The sequence below is a fragment of the Xiphias gladius genome, chromosome 24, assembly GCF_016859285.1.
Source record: "Xiphias gladius isolate SHS-SW01 ecotype Sanya breed wild chromosome 24, ASM1685928v1, whole genome shotgun sequence".
Lineage (NCBI taxonomy): Eukaryota > Metazoa > Chordata > Actinopteri > Istiophoriformes > Xiphiidae > Xiphias > Xiphias gladius.
Genome location: NC_053423.1, coordinates 12,852,013 through 12,866,628, shown reverse-complemented (window position 1 = coordinate 12,866,628; position 14,616 = coordinate 12,852,013).

The following is a 14,616-nucleotide window of genomic DNA, read 5'->3' as shown; positions in this document are numbered from 1 at the left end:
CAGTCCCCCCCAGTAGTAAATGTAACATACAGTTACTGTACACACACACAAAAACACGCACACACACGCACGCACATGCACGCATGCACGCACACACACTAACACGCACACACACACACACACACACACACCAGATGTCTTGCTTACTATTTATTTTATGGGTATAAATTTCAGACAGGGTGGAATATGAACAGATCCAAAAGTGTGACATTACAGTCCACAGTCCTTTATCGGACTCATGGCTACTTAGTGCAAGTCAGTTTCATGAGAATAAGTAGTCAATTTCAATTTAAAACATGACTGTCTTGTTCTAGTTTGAATTTATTCAGCAGTTGCTGAAATAGAGTGGACATCCAGGCAATAAGAAGTGGAAAAGCTGTTGATGCTGATGAAGGCCGTATAGCTAAAAACTGCTGAGTACATACACAGCTTCTTCATTTTTCCAGCGTGATGGCTGTCCTTCCTGTTTCCAGGCTTTGGCCCTCACAGTCTTTATTACAGGGCACTTTTCTACCATTGCAGTGTTTTTAGAATTTTCTATTGGCTTGTCCACCCTTCAGCTAAAGACACAGTTTGGAAACTGTGCACTTCATCTTTTATTTTGAAGAACTTATCAGAGATCTGGAATATGTCGATGGGAAATATGTGAATTATTATCATTATTCACAAAAGATGGTGTGATAGAACCTCATTATTCCAAATTGTGACTACTTTAGCCATCACACCTACAGATCATCCTTGAGACACCCAGACCTTCCTGAAGAGCTTTTACCGTAATCAGGGATACTGTAACAGAATAATTGTGGTCTTGAAATGTACTTCTTCTCTCTTTCCTATCCATGACTCCTTAATTTCCTGTGACTGACTGTCTGTTTCTCTCATCCGCTCTCTAACACACTGCCCACATTATGTGCTGCAACAGATACAGTTTGAACCGAAACCCGCAGAGAAAACATTATACAAACTAATTCTATATAATATCCAAAAGATAAAGTCTTCTTTGAAACACTTTAATTGGGCATGACAAACAGATGTAAATACTTAATGAAAGAAAGGAAAAACTTGCAATCATAAAAATATTTGTCTCTATTTTTGTCTTATAAAGATGGTATCCTGGGGAAATTTTATGTTGACATCATGCGGGAGGGACATCACATCACCAGTCAACTTTTTGCAGAGTTGGTCAAATGAGGGATTGAAATACTTTCCACTGACAATAGGGCACCATATCTATTCAATCTGCTTAAGACTGTCACATATGTCAGGATGTCTACAAATTTCCCCTGACCCTTCGTCTGACTGGCTGTCGACTATTTTATTAGCAGTTTTAAGTCATGTGTATTAGTCTCAAGAGATCAGCCGCCATTATTTGATAAATGAGCACTGGTAGCTTGGAAAACTAAATGACTGATTTTGAGGGTGCATGGCAAGTGTTGGGGCTCGCAGTATTGTTTGAAAGAAGACAAACAGTAATCAGAACCAGCTAGAGCCAGTTTGTGACCTAGTAAGCAGTGATTACTATTCCATTAATATGTTTCCTGGATATGAAGGACTATTTGCTCGTAACATGAGAAACAAACCAGCCTGATCATGACTGAATCTAGTATGTGAGATGGGCTATATCAAGTAGCATCTCAGACACCTGATTAGACATCTGGTTGCAAAAAACCTTACCCTCTGCCTTAAAATGTCACCAAGCATAGCTGACAAGGCTGTAGGAGCTGTGAAAATGAAGGAGAGCGATACACATTACAACAAAGCTGTTAAGATATGAGCCTTTGATGGAGCTATTTATATGCTGCTCTGACAATGGTACAATTAACCTCTTAACTAACCTCAGGTTTTTGCCTGACAAGATTGTGTTGGACCTCAATGAGCTGGGATCAGCTGCTCCCTTTCAAAGTGAATGACAGTGAAGCCATAAAGCAGCTCGTCAGCTCTGGAAGCTCTGCCTTTTCACGACCCCCCCCCCATCCCCAATCTTTATCTGTGTTGAACCACTTTGGAGTTGATAAAGCTCAGGGATGAGTTGGACTGCTGTGATATTCCTGCCACATTCTTCTACATAAAGTTCATTGTGACCAGGGCTCTTTTCTTCTCCCCCCTCATCTCCAGCTCTCTCTCCCCTTGTCTTTTTTCACTCTGTCTTATCAAGCCAGGCAGAAGCAGACAGCGACTTGAATTAAGCGCTGGTCGGGGGGGAGCTGCTTGGAGCCGATAACAATACAAAATGGATTTTCTCAAACAGAGAAAAACAGCTGTCTCCATTATTTGAATGCTTCACCTTTCCCCGCTCCATTAATTGGCTCTTTGATCACAGGCAGAGGTGCACGGTGACTGATAAGGAATAGGTTATTAGTAAAGTAGCCTGGAGGACCGAGAGGCGGCCGGCCGTGCCGGGCTGCAGGAGATGAGATAAAGGCGTGGTAATGCCGGTGTGAGAGAGTGCCGGTGAGTGATAGGGCCGCGCCGCCTGGCCTCTCGCTCCCGCTTGGCTCACAGGCGGTGGGAGAAGGAGCAGCAGCAGGACGAAGTGTGATATCGCGGCTAATGCAGGATTGCGATTCAGCTTGTGGGGGATAGAGCGTGGGATTTGATTCCACAACGGCCTGCTCCTTTAAGTGGTAGTTGTCTCTCTCTTTCTCCCTCTCGCTCTCTCCCAGTCTGCCACTGCCTCTCTCACCCACCCTTACAAAATCAAACTGTGTGACAGGAAATTTCCTCTGCGCTTTTCATATGGGCCTGATATGTGGTAAATGTTAGGCCTATGATAGCACACCGGGAGAAGAACTAGAGGGAGGGGGGGGGTGACATTACCCCATCCAGGGCTTTTTAAAAGATGGGCGGCTCCTTTGATGTTGCGCTGAGTTAAATTCACTGCATTAAATCTGATGGAATTTTCACTATAAGCCTGTTTATGTATTTTCTCACATCCACGGACAAGGGACGATTTGCCACACTTCTCAGCAGAGGAAGGGAATCTTCAAGAAGTCACTATCTTGTAATCCCCCTCCCCCTTTCTCTCTCTATCCGTCTCTCTCTCTCTCTCTCTCTCTCTCTCTCTCCCTCTCTCTCCCTCTCTTCAAGCAATAGTACCGGAGGGGACAAGCAGGGTATTTGTGTGTTGTAAAGCGTGGTAAGAAAAGAGGGGAAGTGTTGATATTAAATTACCGAACACAAGGTTATCTAGTTCCTGCACATGGCTAGGCTGCCCTGGGCCAAGGGTAATCTGCTAATAGCGTTCACACCGAATGACATTATTAAGGAACTGGGCCCATGTGTCAGGCCTCTCTCTGCCTCTCTCTCTATCCGTCTCTCTCTCTCTCTCTCTCTCTCTCACTCTCTCAGACACACACAGGGAACAGTAGTGAGGAAGAAGAAAAAACAGCAAAAGAGACAGGGGGCAGAGATGGATGAGGAGTGCTGGAGGAAAAGATGGGAGTCAAGGAACCAGACTGAGAAAGAGACAGAGAGAAGGAGAGGGAGAGTGAGGAAGTCAGGGGTAAAGGATATGATGTTGAAATGCTTTCTTGTTATCAGTAGCATTTGTTAAAAATGCCCCGCAAATATCAAAGTTTCAAATGATGTATGACTCAGTGAAAGCAAATAACAATACACTTTTATATAGGAGATTGTGACCCAATAAACCACTTTGACTCCCTCCTGATCGGAGGAGGGTCATGCATCAGTGTTGAATTAGAAGGTAGTTACTTAGTTAGTCCAACACTTTGGGAAGGAAAGATGCCATGCATCAGACACAAGCTTGCAATTGCACCACAAAACACTGTAGCTTGCTGAGCGAGGGAACGCCCTAAGCTTATGTCTCCTCAGCAGTGCAGTAGAGTGTATTCAGCCGTGGCACATACAGGCCAAGGACAAAAGCCCATGCAGCTATCAATGTCAAGTAATGGTCTCCATACACTGCCCAGCAGGTGAGTGGAGAGAAAAATATACAACGCTTCCTTACGTCCCTGGGGGGAGAGTGAAAACTCACCAGGAAGATTCAATAGAAAAAAAAGTAATCTTTTTTCCTTTTCTTTACTCTCCACCCCAACCACCACCACCACCACCACAGTCCCCCCCCTCAGCCATGGCAACATCCTGTAATCCAGTGTGCATTTGTTCTAGTAGAAACAGCCACAGTTGTTTCACACAAAGGGAAATGCACATTCAAGCATACACAGTCACAGACACATATGCTTGTTCAACAGGGAGAAATAAGGTTTGTGGTGAATTCAGATCACATTTGTCTGTTGAAAAACACTGTTACATGTAACAGCTTTTCCCCCCAGTTTCACAAACAGCATATCAAAGATTTAAAACACACAGTTTTCTCCTATCATTGTCAGTGGAAAATATCCTATGTGACAGTGTAAGTGCAAAATAATAGAGAATCTCCCATATACTGGGAAACAAAAAATCTCAAGTTGCATCTTGCACAAAATAAGATGGCAATCCATGGTTTTCATTATTAAAATAGCTCAAAAATAAGTTCAAAATGGAAAATGCTGCCCTTTTACAGTGCTTGTTGTGGTGATTAAAGACGCTCCCTTGACATTTTCAAATTCTCATTGAACTGTACAGGATAAACAAGCTATTTAACTTCAAGAACTGGCAGACCATCAAATCACAAATAAGTAGCGCTGCAGTCTCACAGTGACTAACCTCACAGTAAGTAAACATTTCTCTGAAACTCCATATTTGACATTGACTTCATGGGTGAGCAAGTATATGATTTCACTCCTGTGCATGTATGTGCGCGCGCGCGCGTTTGTGTGTGTGTGTGTGTGTGTGTGTGTTTATGTGTCTGGGTGTTTAAGTGCCAAAGTGAACATCTTGCTAGGACGTGAAGACAGGAGGTCTCTTCCCATGCAGGCAGCCAGTAGAGAGGAGGTGATTGATGGCCAATGAGAGCTGAATGAGGAGCTGAGGCCAAACACGCTGTATACTTCCTACTGCGGCTTTACCACATGATGGATGACATGCTGAGATACAGTATAGCACCCACACATACACATGATACTATTTGAAGTTTATGTGGATATGCTTCTACATGTGGTCTCTATGAAAGTGTTGATGAAAGAAGTGCATATTGATATGGAAAGGTTTTTTGTAAAGCTGATTATTACAGTGATTTCCGTGATTATTTTATATGTGCCCTTCATTTACCAGGTAATACACTTCAGTCTCACCACACAAATCACTGGCATTAGCTGATTCCTCATGGTAACTTTACAGCACTTCTCCAATGTTGTATTTTCTCTCTCATTCGGTTCCACTCTAAACCCACTGAGCCAAATCACATCCAAAAGCAGTTTACCATAACGCACAGCGGGACATCACACTCCATCCGTCATGTTGAACCCCACTGTTTCCTGCTCAGTGGATCCATCCCATACCAGTCAAATACCACACAGACTTCTCCTATAGACACTGCATGAAGCCTCGTATAAACCCTGCAACATATGGATAGTTGGGAAATCCTTTTTTATCATCCACGTTTAATTTGATCGCTAATGAATTGGTCCATAGATAGAACATAACCTTGACTGAGATGTTTGTTTGTGCAAGAAAACATACATGACTTAAAACATACAAGCGATTACGATGGCAACTAACAATTATTAACATAATTTTTTTCATTGTGTTCTTGATTATTTGATTAACAGTTTAATTTATCAAAAGTCAGATAATAGTGAAAAATGTTGCTGGTTAATATTCACTTATTCACCTTATTGTTTCAGCTCTACAGTTTATAAACTTACATAAATATATAATCATTTTGACACAGTATACAAAAGACATACACGAACATTGCACCCTCATAAAAAGTATATAAATTCACATAGTGAGATTCAAATACATTTTTTTTCTAAAGGGATACCACAAACCAGAGGACATTTGTCAAAAGTTGAATGCTGTAAATATATATAAATGAACAACTCTATTATCTGTATTGTCTAGAAAATAATCAACAATTGAAAAGATCATGAATAAGAAAGTTCTGTCATGGGTTGTTTTCTCTGTGTGCTACCTCTAGCGGTATTTTCTTTAACTCCTGAAATAATCTAGCATATTCAATCTTTCCACCTGCTTTCTGAACAGTAATAAATAAACCTGTTCATTGACCTGACATACAAAGAATGGTGGTGTGTTTCCCTGAAAAGTGCCCGCTGCTACAAATGGGTCAGTCGAGCCTATAACTCTTTCTCTCTGGCATTGGAGGCATACAGAGGCAAACATTAGCTGCATACTTTGGGCCAAATCACACATTGGAGCCATATATCAAAAAGTCAAAGTGACTGACTGTGGCCACATTGAACATTCAGAGTATGTGACTACTGAGTGCTTGTGATGTATCTTTTCCGATCTTAAATAAAGCACCGAAGGAGGGCTGTGAATCAGTAGGAAGTTTTTTCTGCACGCGACGCTCTTCTCTCAATCTCTGCCTCCTCTTTTTTATTCTTTCTCCTGTTTACAACCGCTATTATGCTTTCTTCTTTCACACTTACAGAGATCTACTCTTGTCTATCAAGAGGGACAGTAGAGAGCACAGAGCAGAGCTTATTCTCAGAGAGAAAAAAATTAACTAACACCAGGTGTGCATGATGAAACTGGGCTCACCACCACAGCAACACCATACTTTAGTACTGCTGTCTGGACAGACAAGGAGACGCCATAAGCACCCGCAGTGCTCCTGAGGAAATTTATAGCTCCTTCCTGAGCATCCTTTACACCCCCTGGCCCCACTTCCATCCACCCATCCCTGGTCCTCTGTCTCCACCATCCCTCCTTATCCACCACCCTCCCCTTGGCTTACCCAGCTGTTGTGCACCTGGATGCTGGCCTAGGAGAGGGATGGGAACACATGCAATCCATCTCTCTGAGGGGGCATGTGAGGTATGTGTGTGTGTGCAGTTGGGGGTTCTGGAGTTTACAGGAAGCAAAGGGATGGGGCGGGGTGCTGCTACAATGGCTCTGCATTTAAAGGTGGTTTTTAAGCCTAAATAAAATGTCAATACGTTTGGTTGGGTATCATAAACACGTACTAAAGTCTGCACAGCTTGACCAATACACTTGCAAAAGTTAGTGAACAGGACAGACTCATCTCAAATAAATAATGCAGTGATTATTCGGTTTGATAATTCTTCATTGATTTTTCACTGATGATTCTTCATTAGACTCATCTATGTCATTTTTAATTGGTTGGATGTGTTCTCACCTGTCAAGGGTAGATTTGTTTACACCAGTGACAAGTAGTTTTTTATGTAGTTTCAGGAGGATGATACTGCAGAGGTTAATTTATCTTTTCCGACAATAAAATATTGGCTGTATTTCAGGCAAAAATACACTGTTGTCAAATTAAAAAAAAATTAGTAAAAAGAGAACCTAGAATTTTTTTTCAAAGTTTGTCTTATTAGTTTCCTGCTGTCTTGAAGAGAAATGTATTAATTTATTAACAATACACTCTAAATGTTTCTCCAGTGTGCTATTTTACATGTTATGTTTGTCCTGATTGTCAGAAAAAAACTTTTCATATTAATGAGTTGACGAAAGTTGAAGAAAAGCATGACAGAGCCAATGGAATATTTATGACGGAGCACTTCATTAGGTTGTCCCTGCGGACAATATAAAATGAATTTATTCCAGTGCTATGTATTAATAAAAATGTTCAAAAGTGATAGAAACACCACAGGCACGTCAAACCATCATCTTGATTGAAAAGCTATTCATTGGATAATGGTTTGTTTGTGAAATAAATTTTTCATTCTAAATGTCAAATTTCTCTGAGTTTTGCAATGCGGATTGGCTGAGATATTTTGTTGAAATATACATGGGACTTCTTTGCCCTCCCATGACACACAAATGTGATTGGTGTGAGAGCGGGGAAGATTGATGAAGATTATCCAGGATCGATTGTCAGGGGGCAGAGGGAGGTTGCCATGTTGTTCTGTATCTGCGTGAAATGTCTCAGATCGGAAATGGCAGCTCCCATATGGATTCAAATCCAGACACAATCCGCCACTAATAAACAAACTCCACACAGAGACACACATAGAAGGCATGCACATGTAGGATGACAATAGACCATAATTACCACGCAATACCTCTCTAAATTTTAATAACATACACTATAAATAAACAAAATAAACAAAAATATCACACTACTTGAGCAACTCCTACTACTTCCTGCTACTCATGTGTAAAGCAATATTAAGTAATATTACAGGTATACATATTGAATCAAAAGACTGACAATTCCACTGAGAGTCACTAAGCAATCTTCCACGTTGTGTTGGTTTGCCGGTCTCTATGGTTGAGTTGCTGATTTAAAAAACATCAGCTGCGGCGAGGGAAGTCAAACATCTAGCGGGGCCAAGGACACTTGGATATTTCTCTCCAGTGATGTAAAGCCAAACCAGGGATAAGTGAATGCTGGACTTGCAATTGATGGAGGAAAACCAGAAAAAGAGCTCCTGTCACTGACTGGGTAAGCAGTGTTAGCCGTTTGCAACTGAATAGGTGTATGTAGTGTAGTAAGTGTTTTTCTACAGAGTGGTCCAGTGGGACATCAGGTCAAGGTGAGTAACTGTTACTTTATGTGGATTACATGTGTTCAGTATGTGTCATGTACTGTTTGTTTTGTGGTATGAAGTAGACTGACAGCTCGCATGAAGGGCTAAGACAATTTTCTATGCGGAGACTAATACGTTCATGCATCAGTTAATGCCTTTATCTAGCTAATTCATCAAGCCTTGTTGCTGAGTTTGCTTCGGAGTCTATATTTTTAGCTCTGTAGTGGACAAAAGTAACTTAATGCAGCAATCATGTGGCTACTGAGCTCAGACAATCAACAATGCATGTTAGCATTAGCAGGCCAAACTAACCCTAACTGTACAGTTCAGGGACAACATCTTTAAATGGATAAGGAAATAATTCACTTTGTGCTGTGCTGCTTTTATATTTTGTAAAAAGAGGTAAATATGAGCATAATTTGATAGTCAGAACTCAGTTCCTGTCTGCACCACCCGTCCAGCTAAAATGACTAAACTTTGTTAGCCTGTGCTTCAAGTTCCTTCCAATGAGACTTACAGAATATCTCTGCCAATCCAAAGTTCTTTTCCTCCACTGTCGCCCACACACACCCACACAGGGTATCACTGCAACTTCAACTTCACTCCAAATGGTAATATCCTGAGAATTAGGTACATTTGATCCCAGTGAATCATGATTCCAACTCATCTCCTTCATGGAGACGTGGGACTCCATCAGTGGTAGGCTGGATTAGGTCAAACAGCAACTGACAGACAATCATGAAACTATTTCCTCCATCAGACCTTCCCACTCTGTCGTTTTGTTTCCTCTGACACCATGGATTCATCTTTCCTTGCTGCTTATCTTTCTCACCCATTCTCTCTCTCCTGCAACATCTTGTATTTATCATTTCATCTGTTGATTTCTCTTCTACTATCACTCTTTGTCAAATGACATCTTGCATTTATCAATCCGTCCTTTACTATTCTAACATGTTAGACTCATCCATCCTTCGTCACTTCGTTGCTCTCCCTTTCATGGTCTGTCTCTGTCTCGCTCTCTCTCTCAGATCTACAACAAATGTTTGACCAAGTTGTGCCACACTATATTATTCAGCGCCGTGTGTGAGCAGGCGTCATCAGGCATGTATGTCTGACATGATGCATTGGCTCTGTTTAATTATAGAGATGCTGAATAAATATTTACAGATGGCCGATCTGTCTTCTCCCGGCCAAGCCCACAAGTGTGATTTATGAACAGTCAGTTAATGCGGAAAAAAAGCCTGTCATTGTTTCTGTATGGAAGCTGGATTTTATGCACTGCATGTATGTATTACAACCAGCTATGTGGTATTTTAATGTCTTAGACACTGCTGTGTTAATACATGCAAGCAACTGCTACTACAAGCCTGGATGGAATTTATTCAGAGTTTAAACAGGTTCTAGACACTGTATTAACCTATAAAGGGTTTTTTGTGGCCTTAGCTTCAATAGCTGTCAGGTCTTGTCAGATATGGTGAATTCCGCCAATGGTAGAAGAGTAAATGGAATATATTAAAGTTTTAAAACTCTGCCCTGAAAAAAACCCTATTAGGCATGGACTATGTTTTAACCTGGCCTGAACCTAAATCTACTACTATAATAGCCAAAGAGTCATTTTAACCCTGGCTTGCTGTTATTCTAAAATGACCTGGCCTTTTTACTGAAGTAAGATCCATTTGTAGATTCTAGGGTGCTTCCCAATAAGATGATTACAGGCAAGAGTAGGGTATTAACAACAAACTTTAACATCAAAAATTACAACATCAGATGAAGAATGCTGTTACATTCAAAATATACTTTAATTAATTCAAAATTCACACAAGCTTATAACTATGCTCTAATTTTTTTTTTTTTTTTTTTTTGGGGGGGGGGGCTGAATAAAATTAAACCTGACCTAATTCGAGCCAGAGGGAATTACATCCTGAATCAAGCCAAACCCAAAGAGGCAGGCTAATCGGGTTTGGGCTGAGAGTCAAAGCTCTAGATTAGCAACCCCTGGATCCAAAGCAGTCTATTACCGGCGTGGGCGGCTGTGTGGAAACTGCAAGGCTAGTTATGTTGAAATACTGGTACACAAATACTGTGGGTTTACATGCAATATGCTTAAACAACTTTCATATGATGTGTAACATGACTTGTGGCCAGTGGGTGCTTAAACTCGTGATTGCTGTTAAGCCACTTTTACTCAGTTACTTTTTAGAAGCAGGTGAGAGAATGTACACTGAAAAAAATAATGGTCTAGCAACTTGGAAAGATTCAATTTGCATAGAAATCTTTAGCTACAGCAAATGAAACAGAAGAAATCTCATTCCATACTAGATCCTGTTTGACAAAGTGTAGCATGGTTATACAATAACAGCTCAACTTTAACAGTACCATATTTTAAGACATGCATAATTTCCTTGTTTATACTATCTCTTCAAACTGTAGGCAAACATTTCCATTAGTAGCTTAACTCACATGCCAACAAATTTATTTAAGCACCAAAGCTGGAGTCCAATAAACCCTCAAAATTTCATCCTGATCTAGTCCAGCTTTAGACTTTCAGATTGACATTTATGTGAGCTCTGAGGTAGATTGAGTTGTATTGTATATGACTGTGTTGTGCATGAGTTCTACTACGGCTACTGGGAGAGAAGTACAGTAAAAACACATTAAGCACTTCGCTTTGAGACTCACTGGAGGGCTGCAATGTTTCCTAATGCTCTCCTTTTTACTGCACACAAGAGTGTCTCTGTGTGTGTGCATGTGTATATAACTATGTATGTAACGGTGTGTGTTCTCATGTTTGTGTTTTAGTGTACTAGCCTGCCTGCTGGTGCTCCACAGCCATCTGGTATCTGGTCAGTCTAGCGAGCCTCTGGAGGGAACCTGGCCAGCAGCTTGCTCACCTGGCTCTTCTAGCCCCTGCCAACCACCACACCTGGCCTGGCCAGCACACGGGGAAAGGGACCAGATTGCATAGTGCAGTCAAAAGCAGTCCTACACTGCAGCATGAAATAAAGCAGTGATATAGGAAATACATTTTTTGCTTTTCAGTTTAAAGTTTTAAAGAAAAGTAAACATATATAATATGCAAAATGTGAACATGACATTTTAAGGTCCTATATAAGAGATGGCATTACCCACACCAAGTGTTCATTTTCAGATATTAGTCACCAAACAGATCTCGGTGCTTCTGGAAACAATGCTTCAAAAATCATTTGTTAGGAAAAGAGAGACTCAACGTACTCATATAAGATTTCATTATGAGTAATGTTGACTTCTACTGCATCTGTGCCAATAGTTTATGCCAGTCTGTGCCAAGCTATCCATTTAGCATACTGTATGATGGCACTTCCTTCCTTCCTGCAGGTTGTCCTCTGCTATCAATTAAATTCTCCTCTCCGTGCAAGAAAGATGCTCTTTGTCCCCTGTCGCACACACACACACAAAAATGTGCACACATGCCACGGACGCAGAGGGACAGACACCTGCAGAGTGTTTGTCACCTCTTCTGTTGGCATCTGTGACCGCTCAGCATTGTGGGAGAGATGGCCATCTGTTGTAGGCAAGGCTGGATTGGAAGGGGGCAAGCGGGCACAATGCATCATGCTGCTCTTTTCTGTTGGTCTGGGCTGTGTGGAGTGTTGAGTTATCGTGCCTTTCTTGTTTTCACTCCTACTGCCGTTACTTAGCCACAATAACATAGCAACAGGAAAAAGGTAAACTACATTTCGCATAAAATAAGCTACAAATGCAACTGCAGGGTTGTCACAATGTTAAAACTAATTGGTGCTTCTATTGAGAGCATTAACACCTTTTTGTCAGGAAATTCAACTTATACTAATTACACAAAAAAAAATGTCCCATACAGAATGTTTTTGCTTCATTAAAACCACATGCAAACGGTCGCCTTTTGTCAAATTGAACTCTCTCGTAATTATCTTGAAAATGTTTACCCCTCTTCACAGGGAGATGGCACATGAATGCTTGATTGACATGACAGTGGCTGCAAAGTTTCTTCAATTATCCTGGCAAGGTTACAATTGCTGCCTCTTGATTCACAGCAGGTCCTTGCCATTCTAACACAGAAATACTAAACTCTTTTCTCTGTCTACGTTGCTGTAACCTATGAATTTTAAATCTGCTATATATAAAAGATGAACCGGGAGTTAGAGCCATTAAAAATTATCATGGTATTTAAAACGTAGAGTGAGCTGAGGGCTGCTTTCAATTCGATTTTGTCTGTCAGTTGCTCAACCACCTTGGTGCATACTGAAATATTTCGACAATGGATTGCCATGAAATTTTGTTCAGACATTCATGGTCTCCAGAGGATGACTCATACTGATTTTGGTGATCTCTTACTCTTCATCAAGCGCCATCATTAGGTCAAAATGTTAATTTGTCATATAAGAAGAAAAGAAAGTCATTCTTGTCATGTCTGTTTACAAAACCAGATGTGCTTGAAATGGCAAACATACTGGCTAGAGGATTAAAAAATAAAGCTGAGCAACAAAAGTACCTTCCTTACTTCAGCACTGTGTAAAATGATTGAATGTTATAACTTAATAATATACATGGAATCTTACTGTAACAACAAAGGCAATATGCAAAAAAATAAGATTCTAGTTCCAGTATTTTTCACTGTAGGCAATAGCTACTTTGCGAATTGTGTGATGTTGGAAGAAAATGTTTGCTCCACAAGAAATGAAGCATTAATAAACACGGAGCTGTAGAGAAATGTGGTGTTTATTTAGAGAAACTAGAGAACCAAGAGCAAATAATGACAGAAGCTTTGGAAAAAAATACAGACAGGAATGAGTAGAGTCAGATTGAGATAACAGAGACATTAACCCACATAATCCTGAAGGAAAATCATGTGTGCAGGACATGCATTTGGCTGGCTGGTTGGGTTGTGGGTCTGCTCATCCAGCCGGCCTGCACATCGCAGACAGATGTTCGGCCAGCCAAGCCTGCAGCGCCACAGGCACTGTGTGTTCTAGAAAAACCCGGAGACCAGATGCTGCTACCTGGTGTCCCACCCGCCTGCTGCTCTGCTATACTGGGTATGCTCCAGTGGCCATCACATGACCTCAGATTGGGTTTTGAGATGATGTGCCGTCAATCATATTTGATGATAAGTAGAGTGGAGCTGGAACTGAAATACTTCGTAGGGTCGACTCAGCAGGTTCACCAACGTGTATCTGACAGGTTGAATTCATATGCCAGATTGTTTAGAGTAATGAATCAAATAAAAGAGCTATAAGAAAGTGTGAAATATTTACATGCATGTAAGCTAGAGGATATGCAAGTTCAACTACAATGTTAGGAGTAGTATCAAAACCATAGAAATGAATATCACACAATAAAGAACTAGTTTTGGAAAATGCCAGCATATAAAGAAACACATAAAATACCACAATGCATTCTACTGAGTGAACTATCTGGAGAAACATCAAAAGATATAATGCAATCTACATCTCTTTCAGCGTTGTTCTCCCTCCGGTTTTGTTCCCCAAATAAATAAACAGTCACTGTCTTCCGACCAAACAGAAACACAGATTCTTCGTCCCTCTCCACAGTCCCTGTTATTACCAAACCCGAGGAAACTTTCGAAGAGATTCAAAGACACTCAAGATTAAAGATTTATTTGTTCTTTTGAAGTTCCAGCAGTGCTTTTGTCTCATTTCTTTGACAAATGTAGCGTGGTAATGGTGCTTTTGCTGTGTGGTTGGTGCTGACCCAGAACTGCCAGAGAGAGGTTGCTGGCCTGACGGTCGGACTCTTGTCTCAGCTCCCCTAATGAGGAAAGGCTCAGTAATGGCATTGCATTGCTTTTAACCTCAATGGACAGACAGTTTACTCATTTGCATTCAGAATGTTATTTATATTATATTGTGATGTGAAAAATAGAAAAGATTAGGAGGAAGCTGGGTTATTGGATTGGTACATCTGGGTGCCTTTGTTTTGCATTTTGCATCTTTTTATAGTCTGATTTGTCTAGAGTATTTCTTCTCACCTTCTAATCTATATCAAGGAAGCTCTTTTGTTGAAT